Source organism: Humulus lupulus, chromosome X (genome assembly GCF_963169125.1).
Source record: "Humulus lupulus chromosome X, drHumLupu1.1, whole genome shotgun sequence".
NCBI classification, from domain to species: domain Eukaryota; kingdom Viridiplantae; phylum Streptophyta; class Magnoliopsida; order Rosales; family Cannabaceae; genus Humulus; species Humulus lupulus.
Window position 1 is genome coordinate 264,593,193 of NC_084802.1, and position 20,092 is coordinate 264,613,284.

The 20,092-nt window shown below is 39.0% G+C and overlaps 1 non-coding gene across 1 annotated transcript; it reads left to right on the forward strand.

Moving 5' to 3' along the window:
- Positions 1 to 19,782: 19,782 nt before the first annotated feature.
- LOC133807963 (small nucleolar RNA R71) lies at positions 19,783 to 19,889 on the forward strand. The gene has a single exon (XR_009879841.1). It is a non-coding gene; the product is annotated as a small nucleolar RNA R71 (small nucleolar RNA).
- The last annotated feature ends 203 nt before the right edge of the window (positions 19,890 to 20,092 follow it).

The following is a 20,092-nucleotide window of genomic DNA, read 5'->3' on the forward strand; positions in this document are numbered from 1 at the left end:
ATATAGTAAATGTTCTCCTAATATTTGGGACATTAAATATGATAGCCTGGTCATAAATAACCGTATAATGGGATTCCGAGTCTTAGGGGATCCGCGGGTATTACCACGATCTTGAAATCTCCTCGAAGCTCGTATCACACTTCACAATCTTTGTGTCTATAGCTCGGGATAAACCGAGGACGCCTAAGACCACATGTGCCCATATGAAATTGGAGTTGCTTACGGGGATAATAATCATATATCATTCCCTTGGTTATTTTTTCGTATATTTATTTGCCAACTGTACCCAAACTGAATGAATGACTCGAGAAAAAATTAGGGCACAACATTTGCCCCCTAAACTCCTGCTCGTGTATGACATCATCATTTTCTGACCTACACAGTAGGGACTTTTAGTCTTCTGTTACACAAAACCATGCCTGCCCACTACTCTAGTACTGGACACGTGGACAGTTATCAGGCGACTGTCGGAGTGGCTCCGTATTAAATGCTTTATGGGAGGAAGTGCAGATCACCTATCCATTGGGATGAGATTGGTGAGAGGAGGTACTTAGGTCCTGAGATGGTTCAGAGGACCAATGAGGTGGTTGAGAAGATTAGGGCTCGAATGCTCGCCTCTTAGAGTTGCCAAAAGAGTTATTCAGATCTGAAACGTAGGAGTGTGAAATTTCAGGTTGGTGACCATGTGTTCCTTAGGGTTTCACCTTTGAGGGGAGTGAAACGGTTTGGAGTTTGGGGAAAGCTGAGCCCTAGGTTTGTTGGCCCCTATGAAATTCTGGAACGGGTTGGAGAGGTAGCTTATAGATTGGCGATGCCTCCAGCCTTATCAGGGGTTCATGATGTGTTTCACGTGTCCATGCTTCAGAAGTATGTGTCTGATTCGACGCATATTCCGAGTTATGAGAATTTGGAGCTGGATCAGGACTTGTCTTATGAGGAGAAACCAGTTCAAATTCTTGACCGGAAGGACAAAGTCTTGCGGAGCTAGACCATCGCTTTGGTTAAAGTGCTGTGGAGGAGCAACAAAGTCGAGGAGGCGACATGGGAATTAGAATCAGAGATGCGGGAGAGGTATCCCAAGTTATTCAGGTAATTTTGAGGATGAAATTTCTATAAGGAGGCGATAGTTGTAACGACCCAAATTTGCTAATAAGGCTTAGGGCCTTGATTAGTTTGCCTGGAGGGCAATAAGTGAATTATCGTTATAAAATATGAATTTGTGTGAATATGTGATTAGTAATGCATGTTTAGGTTAATTAAATATGCATGTGGGCCCCGTCTAGTTATTAGGGGCATGATTGTAATTTTAGCCTGTTGAGGGTATAACATGATAATTGTGATATATCTATGTTGCATGATCCGAGACAATCCTAGGGAGTGGTTAGCTAGAAAGTCACAACGGGGTCTAAAATCCGACTCGGGGCGAGTCGAAGGGTATTTCAGGTGTTAGTCATTTTATGGGGTTATCGAGTTATGGAAATAAATATTCAGAGATATATTTGAGGTTAGAATGCCTAGGAGGGAAAATTGGGGAAATTTACTATTTTTACCTCGGGGACATTTTTGGTACCTCGAGCCTTGAGTAAACCTCTTAGACTTAAGTTAAATAAAACAAAATATAGGAAACCCCCAGATTTCTCTAAACCAACCCTATCTCTTCCTTCACCACTCTTTTGAAGATTTTCTCTCCATTGGAAGCTTGGGAGAATTCTTGGAGGAAACCAGTCAAAACTAAGGAATTGGAGCTGGGATTTTTGGAGCTTGAGGCTTGCAGCTTGGAAGAGGTGAACTTTTGATGTTGAGGTGCTAGTGGTAGCTTGAATTCATCAGCTGAGGTAAGGGGTCTAACTCTAAAATCCCTTGAGTTTCAGTAGAATTATAGCTAGAGCTGTAAGTTTCATGTGAACCTGAATCATGAGTTAAATTTTGCTGTGGGTTGAGTTTATAAGACTGTGTTGGATCTGTTGTGGAGCTTAGATGATGTGGTAGGGAGGCTCAAGCTTAATTTTGGGTTTGGGTATTGAGTTGGGATGATTTTAGAAGGATTGGCTCAAAGGAAATGCTGGGAAAAATGGTGATTTTCTGGGTTTGGAGGTGAGGGCCGTGGCCCTAGGAGGGGCATGCCGCGGCCCGTGTGCACGCAAGGCCTGGGGAGGCCACTGACCATGGGGCGCGCCGCGGCGCTTGGCCAAGCATGCTGCGTCCTGTGTGTGTTTCCAGGCAAGCATGCTTGGCCAAGCATGCGGCGCTTGGCCAAGCATGCTGCGTCCTGTGTGTGTTTCCAGGGAGGCATTTAACCTCTGTTTTGAGGCAAGCCGCGGCCCTTAAGGGGTTGGGCGGCAGCCCTGGTTCAAGATCCAGGGTGTTTAGTGGGATTTGACTTGGGAACCTAATAGTTAAGGCTCGGGACAGATTTTATCACCCGGATTGATAGAATTCAAGATCCCAGAGATTAGAACTATGACCCAAAGCTATTTAATTGATATGAACTTGATGGTTGGATATTGTTAATGCATTGTGACTAGGGTTTCAGCGAGGCTCGGACTAGGGAACTCTGCTCGGGACATCGGTTCTTGGAAAGCTTGGGACACAGGTAAGAAAACTATTGTTGCCATAAAGCTTGTGTTGTAGGGCTCAAACTTATATGATTAAGTTGCAAGGCTCGGCCCTATATAAGGGTGTTTCAGGGCGTGGCCCTTTGATTGCATTTATATGTGCTTAAATATATGTTTAGTTATATTATGTGTGTATATAAATGATAAGGCGGCGATGGCTGGGAATGGCGAAGGCCGGGAATGGCAAAGGCCGAGAACGGAAAGGGGCCAGGAGCAGCGTTTAGCACGCCGAGTGCGAGTTGCCAGGGTGAGACCCCAAGGGATACCTGGGATATCCTTACGGTATAGACCACGAACCCAGGGCCTGGTAAAGCACATGGGACAACATGGCCGTACATGTATAGCCTAATGATGGCTTGATTTTATATTAAGTGTTTGATATGCATATATTATCTAGTTGTGAGGGTTTTCTTGCTGGGCTTCTGCTCATGGGTGCTCTATGGTGCAGGTAAAGGCAAGGAAAAAGTCGATAAACCTTGAGTATGGTGAGCGTGACGAGCGGTGCGTACATGTCGGGTCTGCCTAGCTTCCACGACCAGGGGTGTTTTTGGGAGATGATTGTACTAAACTTGAATTTTGTCATTTAGTCGACTATGGTTATATTTTGAATTATAAATATTTTTAAACAATGTTTTTGGGATCCCAAGTGTTAAATGTCTTATAATTTTCAATGAAAGGTTTATTCTCAAATTTATGACTCTGATTATGGTTTAATTACACTTTTGTCCTAAAACCTCGATTAGCGAGTTAATTGCACATTTTAAACTCACATAGTAACGGCTCTAAGGCAGTAGGGCGTTACAGTGGTGTACTACAATTGGCGTCTGTTCAGGTTTTGAGGACTACAATAATTGTCTTATCACCTTTTTGCCGCTGTTTTGTTTATGTAACCTTGTCCCTTGGATCTTGAACTAACCCAAACGGATGGCCCAGATTAATATACATAATTTACGTATAAAAGTGAAGGCCAAGTTTCAAACCTCACCACCTTTCATTTAAAAAATTTCCTCTTTTGCACTTCCGAACCTCTATCCTTTTCCAGAAATTCCCAAAAATTGTTCGCCACACCCAGTTACTTAGAAGTACAATGTCCCATCCACTATCACATACCTCAGAGCTTGATATAGTATTTTTCTTGCATCCTTTCTATCCTTAGGTAGCCTTCCTGTTGTGAGGTATTCCATTATGGGAGTCATCCAGGTTGGTCTTGTGTCGATCATCTCGACCTGTACCGTTTCTTCTGTCACGCTAGGACTTTCCAAGATCCCCACTGGCACTACATTCAACGTCTCAGCTTCTTTGGTGGTGGAAAGCATTGACAAAGTGTCAACATTAGAATTCTGCTCGTGAGGTATCTGTTCAACTATACTGTACTCAAATTTGGATAGCTCTCCCTTCACCTTAGGTAGGTAGGTAGGTCACCATCTTGGTACCTTGAGCTTGATATTCTCCCAACACCTGATTAACCACGAGCTGAGAATCACTATAGCAATGGACGACCTTCGCTTTAAGCTCCCTTGCAACTCTCAGTCCAGCTAGTAAGGCTTCATATTTGGCTTCATTGTTAGATGCTTCGAATCCGAATCTCAGAGTTGTATGGAATCGATGCCCTTATGGGGAGATTAGTATGATCCCAGCTCCCGATCCGTTCTAGTTCAATGATCCATCTATGAATATATTCCACAACTCCTGCACTGGTTCCTTCAAAAGCTCCTCTTGAAATCCGATGCATTCAGCCACAAAATTAGCAAGGGCCTGACTTTTGATTGAGGTCCATGGCACGTACAATATATCGAATTGGCTGAGTTTGATTGCCCATTTTAAAAGACGTCCAGACATTTTAGGTTTTTGCAACACTTGCCTTAAAGGTTGGTTGATCATGATGTTAATTGAATGGGACTGGAAATATGGCCGGAGCTTCCTGGAAGCCAATATCAAACTTAATGCCAGCTTTTCTATCATTGGATATCGTGATTCAGCTCCGAGAAATATCTTGCTTATATAATACACTGGTTTTTTAGCACGATCTTCTTCTCGAACTAACCTGGCACTGACTGCATTTTATGTCATAGCCAAATAAAGGAATAGAGGTTCTCCAGACATAGGCTTAGACAATACTAGGGGCTCAGCCAAGTGCATTTTTAGGTCGAGGAATACCTGCTCTCATTCCTCAGTCCATTAAAAATTTTTGTTTCCTCTGAGCAAGTTGTAGAACAATAGGCAGTTGTTAGTGGATTTTGAAATAAAATGATTCAAAGCTGCCACCTTTCCAGTCAGGCTTTCAACTTTTTTATTTGAACTAGGCAGGGAAATTTCTAACAATGACCTGATTTTAACAGGATTCGCTTCTATCCCCCTCGTATTCACTATGAATCCCAGAAATTTTCGCAATGCTACTCCAAAAGTACACTTCTGGGGGTTCAACCTCATGTCATACTTCCTTAAAAATTCAAAACATTCTTTCAGATCGGATACATGGTTATCGGAAGCCTTGGATTTGACAAGCGTATCATCAACATACACTTCCATATTTATCCCGATCTGATTAGTGAACATTTTGTTGACTAACTGCTGATATGTAGCTCTGGCATTCTTCAGCTTGAAGGGCATGACTTTATAACAATATACGTTTCTTGGGGTCATGAAGCTAGTATGTTCTTGGTTTGTAGGATTCATCGCAATTTGGTTATACCTAGATACACATCCATGAAGGACATGAGCTCGTGACATGCCGTAGCATCTACCAACTGATCAATCCTTGGTAATGGAAAGAAATCCTTCAGGCAAGCTTTGTTCAGGTCGAAGAAATTGATGCAGGTCCTCCATTTTCCGTTTGGGATTGGCAACCCAGATCGAGTATTTTGCTTCATGAATGAACCCGCATTTTAACAGTCGAGCTACTTCTTCCTCAAGTGCTTCAGCTCAAACTGTTCCCATACGTCTTTGTTTTTGGGTTTTAGCAGGCATGCTCTTGTCCAAATTTAAAGTGTGCATGATAATACTCGGGCTTATTCCCACCATGTCTTCATGTGACCAAGAGAAAACGCCCAGATTCTCTTGTAAAAAATTGATCAACTCCTTCTTCCTTTTATCATCAAGATTTTTTCCAATCTTAACGACTCTAGAAGCTTCTTTGGGATCAATTTTTACTTCCTCGAGCTCCTCAATAGCTTGGAGTTCTGACCTGCCTTTGCCCATTCATGGGTTAATGTCTTCATGTGGGGCGATGTCACTATCCTCTGCTTGATGAGGTTCTTCCATCCCATAAGTACCTTCTACTCCCTGGGACTCCTCACCTCCATCACATATGACCATAGGTTGCTGCCCGGGTTGTGATTTTCCCTTCATTGAAATAATATAGCATTCTCTGGCAGCGAGATGATCACCTCTGTTAGTGCATATTCCCACAGTTGAGGGGAATTTTATTGCGAGGTGGCGGATAGAAGTTATGGCTTCAAATGCCATCAATGAAGGTCGACCCAAACTTGCATTGTATGCAGCTGGAAAGTCGATCACAACGAAGTCAAGTAACTTGGAGACAGTTCATGAGCCTTCTCCCAATGTTACCACTAATTCGATCATCCTGATGGCTGCTGACCCTTCACCAGAAAATCCGTACAGAGTCATTGAGGTCGCCTTCAGTTCTGTGACAGGCAACCCCATTTTTTCCAAGGTGGATCTAAAAAGTAGATTCACAGAACTCTCGTTATCTACTAGTGTCCTCCGTACCCTCCGGTTGGTGAGCTGAGCAGTTATGACCAAGGGATCGTTATGTGGGAATTGGATGTGGCTAGCATCCTCTTTTGTAAAAATGATTGGTTGTTTTTCCAATCGCTGTTGTTTTGATAACTGCTGTTCTGGGACGAATTCCACTCCGTTGTGGGATTTCATTTCGTTAATACACCTCTTCTGGGCCCCTCTGCTTGTGCCTGCCAGATGAGGTCCTCCCAAAATGGTGGTTATTTCTCCTCCTATTATCAAAGAAGGATCGTCCTGATTCGTTTGAGCTCCAATTTGATTTGCTGGAGCTTCGGGAGCTGACAGAGAGTTTGGTCCAGTGGGTTGATTAGGGACCACCCGATTTTGGGCGTACTGGGCCAAAGGACCTGCTCTAATAAGAGTTTTGATCTCATCCTTCAGCTATCAGTAGTCATTAGTGTTATGACTAATATCATTATGAAATCGACAGAACTTTGAAGGATCACTCTTCACCCTTTGATTTTTCAAAAGTTTGGGCTTTTTCCATGGAAGGCGAGTAGAATTTTCCAGGAAGATACGCTCCCTGGTATCCGTGAGGTTGGTACAAGTGGCTTAAACAAGCTTGAATTTATGCCCAGATTTATTTTTCTTTGTTCCGCTCTGGTCGCCCTAACCATTTCCCTTCCTTTTGTTACTCCCCCCTTGGTTATTCTGGGTAATGGTTTGAGACGTAGCTGCAACGTCCGTTACCGCTCTAACAGGTTGGACAGGGATCTGGTTGGTTCCTGCGACGGAAGCTCGCCCCCTTCCCGGTTAATTGATCTTTGAGCTCGTGCCATGAACTCATCCACACTATTAACTCCTTTTCTCTTTAATTCTTGCCACAGGCTGCCTCCAGCAAGGATTGCCGTCCTCATTTCCAGGAGGTTGGAGCTATCATCGACATCTCTAGATCGTGTAGAGACATTGGAAAACCTACTTAGATATGCCTTCAATGTTTCGCCAGGTTGCTGCTTTACATTGGCTAATGAATCAGCCTTAACCCGAGCTGTCTAAGAATCCCGAAATGATTTCCATGAGCTTATAGAATGCCTCTTGTAATGTTTAAACCACTGCTTAGCTGGCCCAATTAGAGTTGAAGGGAATAAAATGCACCTTAGATCGAGTCCGACATTGTGGGCCATCATCATGGTGTTAAACATCCCGAGGTGATCTGATGGATCTCTATCTCCGTCAAACTTTGACAAGTGTGGCATTCTGAAGGCCATTGGATATGTGGCCGCCACAATATTTGGAGTGAAAGGCTCGAGCTCATCCTCTGAGTCGTAATCGTCTTTATCTTTTCCAGATAAAAGCTTCTTCATTTGCTCTTCCATCTGAGCTGGCCTCTCAAGAGTTTGGTCTCTGGTCCCTTGGTTATCTGGGGTTGTTCAACAGCTCCCATCCTATCATACGCGTTTGATGGGTTATTGTCCCTCCAAGCTTGAGCTTGGTTTGGTGGGGGCATTCCCATTATCATGTATTATGGAAGGACCACCCTTTCGACGAGTATAACTAACATCCTCATCCCGAGCAGAATTTATTCTCTACGAATTCAAACGATCATGCAGATCAGGTTGTGAATTGTATCGAGGGCTTTGTGCCAAACTTAGATGATTTCTTAGATCGCCTTTGGACCTACCACTTCGATGACTTTCAGTCCAATAACTTCCATTTTCGAAGCTTACAACTCGTGGTTGAGGCCGAGGATTTGGATTTTTGACACGTGTCTGTGGGACATAGGTATGGGCAGAGTGAGGAGGATTTCTCCTGCTGTCTCCATAAGCAGAAATGTTCCGTGTAGGAGGAGGTGGCTTTGGATGTCTTATGGGTGACGGGGGATGCCTAACTGGCGAGGCAATCCTTGTCCCATCAGGGCGAACTAAATTAGCCCGCCTTTGTTCTGTCCCGTTATTCCTAGCTCTCTGTGCCCGGCGATCCAATTGTGAAGTAGGAGGGTTTGTAGGAGCATTCTATCTCTGTGAGCCTATCCCTGCTCCTCCTTGTGGGTTGCTATCGACATTCATAGGTGCTTTTGAAGGAGGCATCGAACTTGGGGTTGTGGTTCTAACCGATCGACTAATATGCTGATGACCCCTACGAGGCGATCTTGCCCTGTAGGCACAGAACTTCGGGTGGCAGTTCTTACTGATCGACTTGAATTGGATTGGTTATTCCTGTGGGACTTGTGAGACCCACTTTTCCTTTTTCCGACAATAATGTCGGTTGTAAGAGGGGGTAACCGAGCCAAAACCTCCTCAATTTTCCTGTTTCCCTTAGTGAGATGGCTTCTTAACTTCATATTTTCCAACTCAATGTTAAGTAGTCTGGGTTTGGATTTGGTGGTAATGACGTTGAACCCCCAGTTTCGCCATGACCAGCTCGTTGTTTTCCTGGACGTTGCTAGACTTCAGGGCCATGCTCGTTCGGAACAACGGTATGATGGGCGTCCTGCCCACCAGGTTGTTCTATCTCATTTTCATGCATTGAGCGAGTGAGCACCATGATGAGATTCGACTGGGATTTTGATGAAGCACTAATTTTCCTCTCAATGAAAGCACCAAACTGTTGACGCAGTTTTCGACAACAGTGCATTAAGAAATAAAAAGGTAGATTAGTGCTTAGTATAAATCATAATGGGAAATGAAATGAATTTACAAGAACACAAATCTTTTATGTGGTTTAGTGGTTAAAATCCACCTAGTCCACAAGTATATATTATTGCTGTTTCACTCTCTATTTTGGCAGAGTTTTTAGTATTACAGAATAATCATTTTTATTTCCTGTCCAATATTCTCAGTATTTATAGAGAAATTCCTTAGACATGTTTGGGTAACCGCGTGAGTCAATCATGCATATACATATTTATTACATTTAATACATATATTTCCCATTTATATTGGGATATGGTTTGATCATACAATAAATTTTCTCCTAATATCTGGGACATTAAATATGACAGCCTGGTCATAAATAATCGTATAATGGGATTCTGAGTCTTAGGGGATCCGCGGGTATACGATATGTCAGAATTAACACGAGCTGGACATCTCCTTCAAGTTCGTATTTCGAATGTCATTTGAATATTATGAGCTCACACTTCACAACCTTTGTGTCTGTAGCTCAGGTTAAACCTAGGATGCTTAACACCACATGTGCCCATGTGAAACTGGAGTTGCTTATGGGATTAATAAGCAGATATCATTCCCTTGGTTATTTCTCCGTATATTTATTTGCCAGCTGTACCCGAATTGAGTGAATGACTCGAGCTAAAATTAGGGTACAACAACCACTTAATGTGCAAGTTAGAGGAAGGTTTTAATATTTCATCACCTTCATTGATGATTATTCTAGCTATGGTTACCTATATTTGATGCAAAACAAATCTAAAACTTTTGGAAAGTTTAAAGAATTCCAAGTTGAAGTTGAAAAGCAATTAGGCAAATCACTGATAGTTCTTCGATCTGATCGAGGAGGAGAGTACCTTGATTTTGAATTCGAGGATCACCTGTGTGAGCATTGAATTCAATCCTGACTCACTGCACCAGGAATGCCACAACATAATGGTGTTTTTGAAAGAAGGAACAAGATGTTGTTAGACATGGTTAGATCAATCTTGAGTAACTCATCATTGCCACTGTCAGTCTGGGGCTTCGCCATTCAATTTTCAATGTACATATTGAATGTCGTTCCTCCAATGTCTATCGAGAAGACATAATTGGAATTATGGAATGATAATAAACCTATTTTACACCATTTTCGTATTTGGGGGTGTCCAGCACACACACTGAAAGGAAGGACTGGAAAGTTGGAATCTCGCACTGAACTGTGTATGTTTGTGGGTTATTCCAAAGAAAATATATGTGGTATATTTTATAGTCCTAAAAAAACAATACATTTGTATCGACAAATGATACTTTTCTTGAATATGATTATATTAATATCCACAAACCTCACAGTAAGGTTGTACTGGAGGAGATAGTATCAGATCAACTAATAAGATCATCAAATGCCAATGAACAACGATAAGAGGAAACCACAAGTTCTAGTCAGAACGATAGGGAGCTTCATCGTAGTGGGAGGGTTGTTAAGAAGCCTACCAGCTATGAACATGAAGTTCAGATGCTTGTGTCTGACATAAGCAAAGATGATCCATTGATATATAGAGATGCAATGGAGGACTTTGACAAAGAAAAATGGCAAGATACCATGAACCTTGAAATGGAATCGATGTGTTCTAATTTCATCTGGACTCTTGAAGATCTTCCTGAAAATGTTAAACCTATTGGTTGCAAATGGGAAGGTGGAAACTTTCAAAGCTAGGCCTGTAGCCAAGGGTTACACTCAGAGAGAAGGGGTAGATTATTAAGAAACTTTTTCTCATGTAGCCATGCTTAAATCCATCCTACTACTCTTGTGCATATCTTCTTGCATGGATTATGAGATATGGAAAATGGATGATAACACATCTTTTCTGAATGGCTATCTTCATAAAACCATTTATATGTCTCAACCTGAAGGGTTCATAGTAAAAGGTCAAGAGCAAAAAGTTTGCAAGCTTCTTAGGTCCATTTATGGACACAAACAAGCTTCAAGATATTGAGATCTGAGATTTGATGACATAATCAAAACATATGGTTTTGAACAAAATGTTGCTAAGCCTTGTGTCTACAAACAAATGAAAGATGGCATCGTTGTATTCCTGGTTCTTTATGTTGATGATATCCTACTGATAGGTAATGATATGGAAACATTGACAAAAGTAAAGAAAATGGCTAGCCAATCAGTTCCAAATGAAAGATTTGGCAGATGCAAACTATGTTCTAGGATTAAAGATCCTTCAGAATTGTCAGAACAAAGTTTTGGCTCTGTCTCAAGCTACTTATATAGATAAGGTAATAGAAAGATTCAGTATGCAAAATTCCAAGAAGGGTGATATGCCAACCCATCATGGAATTATCCTTTCTAAAGAGTAGTGTCCTAAGGAACCCCAAGAAGAAGAGGATATGAGACAGTATCCATACGCCTCTTGTGTAAGCAGTCTAATATACGCCATGTTGTGTACAAGACCTGACATTTTTTATGCACTAGGGATAGTCAGTTATTATCAATCAAATCCTGGATTGAGTCATTAGATTGTAGTAAATAACATTCTCAAGTATCGTTGGAAAACTAAAGAATATATGCTCGAATATTCATGTGGTGACCTGAACCCCACTGGATACACTTATTCTGATTTTCAATCATATAGAGATAATCAAAATTCGACTTTTGGATCAGTAGTTTTGCATTGATAAACTTGTGCCATGCTTTTTCAACTACTCCCATTGCATCCCTCTTGAACTTAATAGGATAATCAACGTCATTTGTGATCCATGAAGTGTTTGGGTGGCACAGAAGTTGGGTGATCTCATCAAGATTGGAATTATCCACTATTTCGCTATACTCATCATTTTCTATATTAGGAAGTGTTGGGATTAGTGCCCTTTAAAGCATATGTTTTGAACAATGTTTTACGAAATAAATAATTGAAATGAGTTTATTCATATATTGTTTATTTATTATTATTAGAATAATATTAAATGAATATGAGAAAATTCCCAAATTTGTTATTATAACTACAATCTTGTATTTGTACGAGAGAATTAAGATTGTATGGAATGAATTTAAACAGTTATTAGAAAAATAAAGTTATATGAAATCTTTGGATTAAATACTGCAAGTACGGTTCACAAGTGTTAAGAATACATGTAATCTAGATCCAGATTACTAATGTAGTAGGACATCTTAGTGGAGGTACTTTGTATAAAGTGGTTATATATGAACGAGACTCGATATGTTATTAATACTTAATAATATCGTTTACTATATAAGTTTTGATTTAATATATCAATAAGATGAATATATACACTTTTATCTTAATCCTGAAGTTATTATTAACTCATGTTTATTTATGAGTTCTTTGATTCACTCGTTAAGGTTTGTCAGAATGATCAGGCTGAAAACTTTTGTTTTGAGAATTCATTGATGTAAATGGATGAGAACATAATATATAGATATTGAATCTATACCTTTCCGAGAGGAATTGAATAATGGTTCTCTTAAGGGTTGACTTTCAGAACTGAAAGGTTATTGAGCTCAAATTCAGAAACCTGTTTGTGAATTAAACTTCACTAGTACAGTTAAATGTACTTAAGTAAACAAGATATAATTAAAGAGGTTAAAAGGTGATTAATTCCTATTTTAATTATGAACCATTAATAGAGGATTGAATTGTATGTAGTGATTAAATTGATGGACACTTTTTATATGTTTAAAAGTACTCAATTAATAAATGTCTATAATTACAAGATTGCAATCTCATATTTTTAGTGGAATAATATTGAGATTAATAAATTAAGGTTATTATATTAAAGATTTTTATTTAATCATCTAAATTTATTGGAGCTTAAAATTATAGGTCCATAGGTGCTCGAGATGGCTTTATCAACACTATTCAAGGTAAGAGTTGAAATTGGGAAGAATTAGGGAAAATACATATTTGTAAGAAATCTGTTCTTCAGGCTCAAATATGTAATAGAGACAAATTAATTAAATAAATTTATTTTTCGAAAATTATTTTTTTAATAAATGGTATTTTTGAAAATAACATGTAAATAATTAAGATAATTAATTTTGAATTAATTAGTTTTATTTATTTAAATAATGTGTAAAGAGATAATTCAAATTGGATTTGAATTTGAAATGATATTTATTCATTAATTAATCTGATAAGATAAATTATCAGGTTTATATATTTTTGAATAAATAATTATTAAATAATAATTAAAAGGAATGCTTCGAACACATCCCAAAATTTAGGGATGTGTTACACAGCAACTACATTGCATGCACTGTAATTGGCATGTAACAAGGTCCAAGAATGGATCTTGGATATTTCTTTTATTCATATAATTATTTAATAATTGATTTATAATTTTAATTTTGAATTTTGAATTTTAAATTTTTTATTAATTCTTTTATAAATCTAACAAATAGAAATAGTTTCATAAGAATTTTGATAGAGGGAAAAATATGTTGTATTATTTTTCTCTATCCGTGAAAAGTGTCTCAGACCTAATATTCCAAGCTCTCATGTGTTGAGAATATCTTGTGAATCAAATTTTTTTTCCTACCATTACTCTACGTGCCCACACACGTTTTGAGGTGTTGAGATACATCTTGGAAGATCTTGGTCTGAGTATTTCAAAGACTGCATTGCCTTGGATGTTCGTTGGAGATACAAAAAGATAACGAGGATTCTTGAAAGTTCTTCAATTGGTAATTCCTCAACTTTTTATTTCTCGATGATTAATATTTTGCATGTTAATGGATCCGATTATTTATAGTTTGTTTAAGTAAATTTTTTTGAAATGTCAGTGTCCAATACCCCGTGCTTTCCACTAAGGACATAATAAACCAATTACCAACAGGAAGCCCATAAAACCTATTAATTGTTGTCTTTAAGAAGTTCACATCTACCCCTCTCACTGTAGCCATAGACGTGACTTGAGAAATTATGTTGGCATAATACTCCCTTACTATAAGGATCACAGCAGCATCAGGTTGAGAAAAAAATTTCTTCCACTATCTCTTTTCAATTTGTTCTACAATTGATGGGTATCCATGACGAATTTCCTAGTCAAACCCCCTCTCTTCAATAACTGTTTTCTGTCTTTTGACCGCATCTTGATAGCACTTAAACGCCTCCTCAAATATAAATTTCTCTGCGTCAAATTGAACCCTAGACGAGGATGCATCTTTAGCATTCTTTCTAACTCTCTTTGGTGTCATACTTCACTTCAAAACTCACTAGAAAGCTTCCTTTGAAGCACAACAATCACTAAGAGATCAGTACAAAATCCACAAAAATACCAACCCAAACTCCTCTCACAACACCAACTAAGTATCAACTATGTATTTAAATACTTCCTTTTCAAAAATATTCAACCAATTCCCCTTGAAACTCAATAACACTTCTCTTTGAACTTTATCAAACACTTGGTGGGTATAGGCTAAACCAACCTTTGAAAATCATTTTCGTGTCATCCAATCTCCTCAAAATTCAAATAATCACCAATACTAAAGCACTAATACTCAATAAAAGCAAATAATCACAATAGAATAACATATCAACCACCAAAAATCATAAAATCCAAAATGCCTCAATACTTGTTCTTGAATCTTCAAAACCCAAAAAGTGCACAAACTTCTTACTTGTTGAAGACAATGTGGACTTCTTAAAGCTTGAAAGTGCCAATGAAACACCTTGAACAGATTGGATGAGCTTCAAACTTCTAATTTTGAAATTCGGGGTTTAGGTTTTGAAAGGGGTAATGTTATAGTTGATGGGGATTTTGGTGAGAATAGGTGAAACATGGGAGAAAATGGAGATTGAGGGTTGGAATTGTAATTGTTTTGGAGAAGAATTTGAGTGAGAATGGGTTTGAAAAGATGGAATTTGGTGAAAATGGGAGAGTGTTTTCAGGCAAGGGGGTTGTGTTGTATGTGGAAAGGGAAAAAATGAAATAGGCCTTAAAAACTAATTTCAACTAGCGGTTGTGGCCAAGGGTTCTTGGCGGCTGTGGCCACTGCGCTATGTCTTGTAGGCCTCGGTCTCGAATAGGTCTGGCCGCAACCACTGGGCCTTTGCTCTATTTTTATCACATTTTTCACGGTTCCATAATACATAAAAAATTTAAAAACTAAACTTTAAAGGAACATTATAATGAAAAATGAAATAATAAAAAATGTCTTAATTTTTAAAAAAAAAAACAATCACTAAGTTTAATGTCACAAGCTTGACGAAGCACCGCTACTCAATCCTCGACATATTCTGTTTCAGCGAGAACAATCTCCTCCACTTCCTTCTCTTCAAATGACTCATAATATGGCTTGAGTCATTGACCATTCACCTTAATACCTTTCCAATTCTCACACTTAATACTTCCACAACTCCATGGGGCAAGACATTGGTCACTATGAAAGGGCCAATCCATCGAGAGTGTAACTTTCTAGGAAACAGACAGAGACGAGAGTAACTTTCTATTGATATTCTTATCATGAAATGCCTTAGTTCGATCTTTGTAGATGCTAGAGCTCTCATAAGTCTTATTTCTTATTTCTTCGAGCTCTTGCAAGTGCAACTTCCTTTGCTCTCAAGCCACATCCATGTGCATATTGCATTGCTTAATTTCCCACCATGCCTTGTGCTCGAGTTGAACTGGAAGATGACATGATTTTCCATATACCAACCTATAAGGAGACATTCCTGTAGGTGTATTGTAAGCCGCTCTATATGCCGATAGTGCATCATCAAGACGTGTACTCCAATATTTTATACTCGAATTCACTGTCTTTTCAAGAATTGACTTCACCTTTTTTATTCGATACTTCCGCTTGCCCATTTGATTGTGGTGATAAGCTATGGACACCTTATGAGTTATATGTAGCGCCTAAAAAGTGTGCAATTGATTTATTGCAAAAAAGAGTGCCACGATTGCTTATAATTGCTTTTAGTGTGCCAATCTAGACAAAGAGATGACAATTAACAAAATAAACTGTGGTTTTTGAATTATCATTCTTAGTTGCGATGGCTTCCACCCATTTGGAGATATAATCCACTGCATGGAGAATATACTGAAATCTGAACGATGGTGGAAAAGGTCCCATGAAATCCATATCCCATAAATCAAATATCTCAATCGCTAGTACCGTTATTTGGGACATTTGCTTTTTTCCTGACATATTCCCCACCCTTTGATAGCGATCACAATCCTTGAAAAGGAGATAAGGGTCTTTAAAAGTAGTAGGCCAAAAGAAGTCGCTATCAAGTACCTTTTGAGCTGTTCGTTTTTGTCTAAAATTTCCTCCACATGCTTAAGAGTGGGAGAATGTGAGGATAGCTTGAAACTCATCTTCAGCCACGCATCTTCAAATTATTTGGTCAGCAGAATACTTCCATAGATATGGATCATCCCAAATATAATGTTTAGCATCCTGTTTGAGCTTAATCATTTGGGCTTGAGTAAAATCACTTGGAAACTATTTTGTTATCAGAAAGTTGATGATATCCGCATACCATGGGAGCACTCCTTTTAGAGCAAGAAGTTGCTCATTGGGAAATTTATCACATAAAGGTAATGGTTCCTCTTCTTGTACAATTCAACAAAGATGATCTGCTACTTGATTTTCAACACCTCTTTTATCTTCAATCTCCTAATTAAAATCTTGGAGGAGAAGAATCCATCTTATCAATTGAGGCTTCACATCATTCTTTGTGAATAAATACTTCAAAGAAGAATGATCAGTATAGACAATGACATGAGTTCCAATCAAATAAGAATGAAATTTCTCCAAGGCAAAGATTACCACTAAGAGCTCTTTCTCTGTGCTGGAATAATTAAGATGAACATCATTGAGAGTACGGGATGCGTAATAAATAGTACGAGATACATTCCCGACTTGTTGCCCAATAACAACCCATACCGCATAATCGCTTGCGTCGCACATAAGCTCAAAAGGAAGTTCCCAATCAGGTGGCTGAATAATAGGGGTTGTAGTCAATAATCATTTAAGATTGCGAAAGGGTTCCAAGCATTTACCTTTGAACTCAAAACCCATGTCTTTTAGGAGCAATTTACTCAAAGGCGTGGCTATTCTTGAAAAATCTTTGATGAAGCGACGATAAAAACCACTGTGCCCCAGAAAAGAATGTATTTCTCCCACACTTGTTGGAAGTGGAAGACATCGGATGAGATAAATTTTGGCTTTGTCCACTTCAATCCCCTTTTTTGAGATAACATGCCTCAACACATCTTTGTAACACAAGAGTAAATTGGTCTCAACACATCTTTACAGCACAAGAGTAAGATTGGTCAAGCATTTTTCAAACGAGTTTCCATACACACTAAAGTCATCCATAAACACTTCAATGATGTTTTTCACATAATCTGAAAAGATACTAACCATACATCGTTGAAATGTTGCAGGATCATTGCATAAACCTAAAGGCATACAGGGGAATGTGAAAGTGCTGAAGGGACATGTAAAGGTGGTTTTCTCTCGATCTTCTGGTGTAATTAAAATTTAATTATACCACCAATATCCATCTAAGAAACAATAGTCAAATTTACCAGCCGACCTTTTCAACATTTGACTAGTAAAGGGCAAGGGAAAGTGATCCTTTCTCGTTGTCGAGTTGAGTGCAAACTCTCCAACCAGTTTGGACTCTTGTTGGAACTAGCTCATGATCTTCATTTTTAACCACTGTAACCCCATATTTCTTTGGCACAACTTGAATTGGACACACCCATCTGCTACCAGAGGTGGGATAAATCACTGCCACACTTAAGAGCTTGAGTATTTCCTTCTTCACCACTTACATCATAGGTGGATTCAACCTTCTTTGAGCATCTCTTGTAGGTTTAGATCCCTCCTCAAGAAGTATTCTATGCATACACAATGTTGGGCTTATTCCCTTTATATATGATTTAGTCCATCCAATAGTGGTCTTATACTCCCTGAGCACCCTTATGAGCCTTTCTTCTTGTAGTTTGGAAAGATGAGAAGAAATGATGACTGGTAACGTTTCCTTCTCCCCTAAATAATTATACTTCAAATGATCTGGGAGTGCCTTCATCTCAAGACTCGGTTCTTGAATAATTGATGGCAAGAGATTTTCTTTGATAATAGGAAGATCAACATATGAAACCTCCCCAAGAGACTTAGTAGGCATCGCTGCTAATGAAGTCACTAACTTATCAATATCTTCTTGCACCAATAATTCCCAAGGAATCTCCTTAGATACCCCACAATCAAGATGTTCCCATAGAATGACATTCAACCCATCATCACCGTATAAATCAAGGAAACATTGAGATAATGAATCCACCACATCAATATAACATATAGAATGAACGCACTAGGGTACCTCGTGGTTTAAAAGATATTGAAGCGAATGACCTCACCATCAAACTCCATTGTTAAAGTGCCTCCATGAACATCAATTTTAGTACGAACTATTTTCAAGAAGGGTCGTCCCAATAAAAGTGAGTAGAAGAAGAGAGAGAATAGTCTTCCATATCCAAGATATAAAAATTTGCTAGAAAGACTAATTTGTTAACTTGCACCAACACATCTTCTATAACCGCCTTTGGATATGCATTGGACCGATCGCCCAATTGAATTATAATGCATGTTTCCTCAAATGGATGGTGAATGGTGAATGTTCCCAATTGTACAAGGGATGGTGAATGTTCCAGGATCCTTACATTTCAAAGGAAGCTTCTTTTGAAGTACCGCTGAAACATTTTATCCCATGCTCACCTTCTCATCACCCTTCAACTTCTTCTTATTAGTGGACAACTCTTTTAAAACTTGGCATATCTAGTCACTTGTTTGATTGTATCCAATAACAGAATGTTCACTTCAACCATTCGAAAGGTTACAAGGATATCCTTATTGGCTTCTTCTTTCTTTGACTTCATCATTCTACTTGGGAATGGTTGAGGAGTGAAATATGTAGGCACTGTAGGCTTAGGAGTTGATTTATGAGTTTCTTTCACCTTTGGTTGTGTTGCTTGATTAGGGATTGATACAGTGGGTGATGGTGATGCACTAGGTGGAGCATACGACTTCTCAATGTTAGTGCACTAGCATTCTCTCTTTGATTCTTCTCAACTTTTGATGGGAGCTTGCCATAATTCTTAGACTCACCCTAGCTTAGAGATGTAGCAATTTACCCAATTGTGTTCTCTAAATTCTTCATTGACACTTGAGTTTTCTCCTAAAACTTAATTGTATTACTTGCTAGAGCCTTTATTAAATATTCAATGGATGAACCTTGGCTCTGTTGTGTAGCAAGGGCTGCTTGTTGAGGTTGAGGTGCATAATTCAGTGGAGGTATTTATTGATTATTAAATCCTGCTGGCTTAATGGATCCTGGTTGTGCAGGTGATTGGTTCCCATACTAAAGATTTGGGTGATCACGCCACCCCTGATTATATGTGTTTGAGTAAGGATCATACATTTGTCTTGGTTGACATGGGAACCCACCTATGTAATTTGCTTCTTTAGAATGTCATTAATATAGAGCAGGGCAAGTATCAGTAGCATGCTCCACTACTTTACATATCCCACATGGCTTCACCTGTTGGCCCAAAGCTAGTTGTCTTACCAGAGAAGTCAACTAAGCCAATTGTTGTTCAACGGTAGTAATCACTTCATTCACTTTACCGAATTGTTTGGAATTGGCAGCCATGTTCGAGATCAAGTTTCTGGCTGTTGTAGGGGTTTTGTCAACTAAAGCTCACCCACTTGCTGCAACGATCATGCTCCTATCTAGTGTAATATCCCTGCATAAAATTACAGGATGAGAAGTTGTTCACTTATCTGATGGTGGGGGCAGCTAGCACATAATCTCTTGAAGCGTTCCCAATACTCATACAGTGATTCTCCATTATATTGACAAATACCACAAATTTCTTTCCTAATACTTCCAAGTTTAGATGCAGAAAAGTATCGTTCCAAGAGCATCATCTTCATCTCATTACAAGTATCTATGGTATCCAATTGGAGATAGTACAACCATTCCTTAGCGGAATCCTTTAGAGAGAAAGGAAAAGCCTGCTGGTTGATCTGTTCTTCAGTTACTGCAGTAGGCTTCATACTAAAACATACTATATGGAACTCCTTTAGAT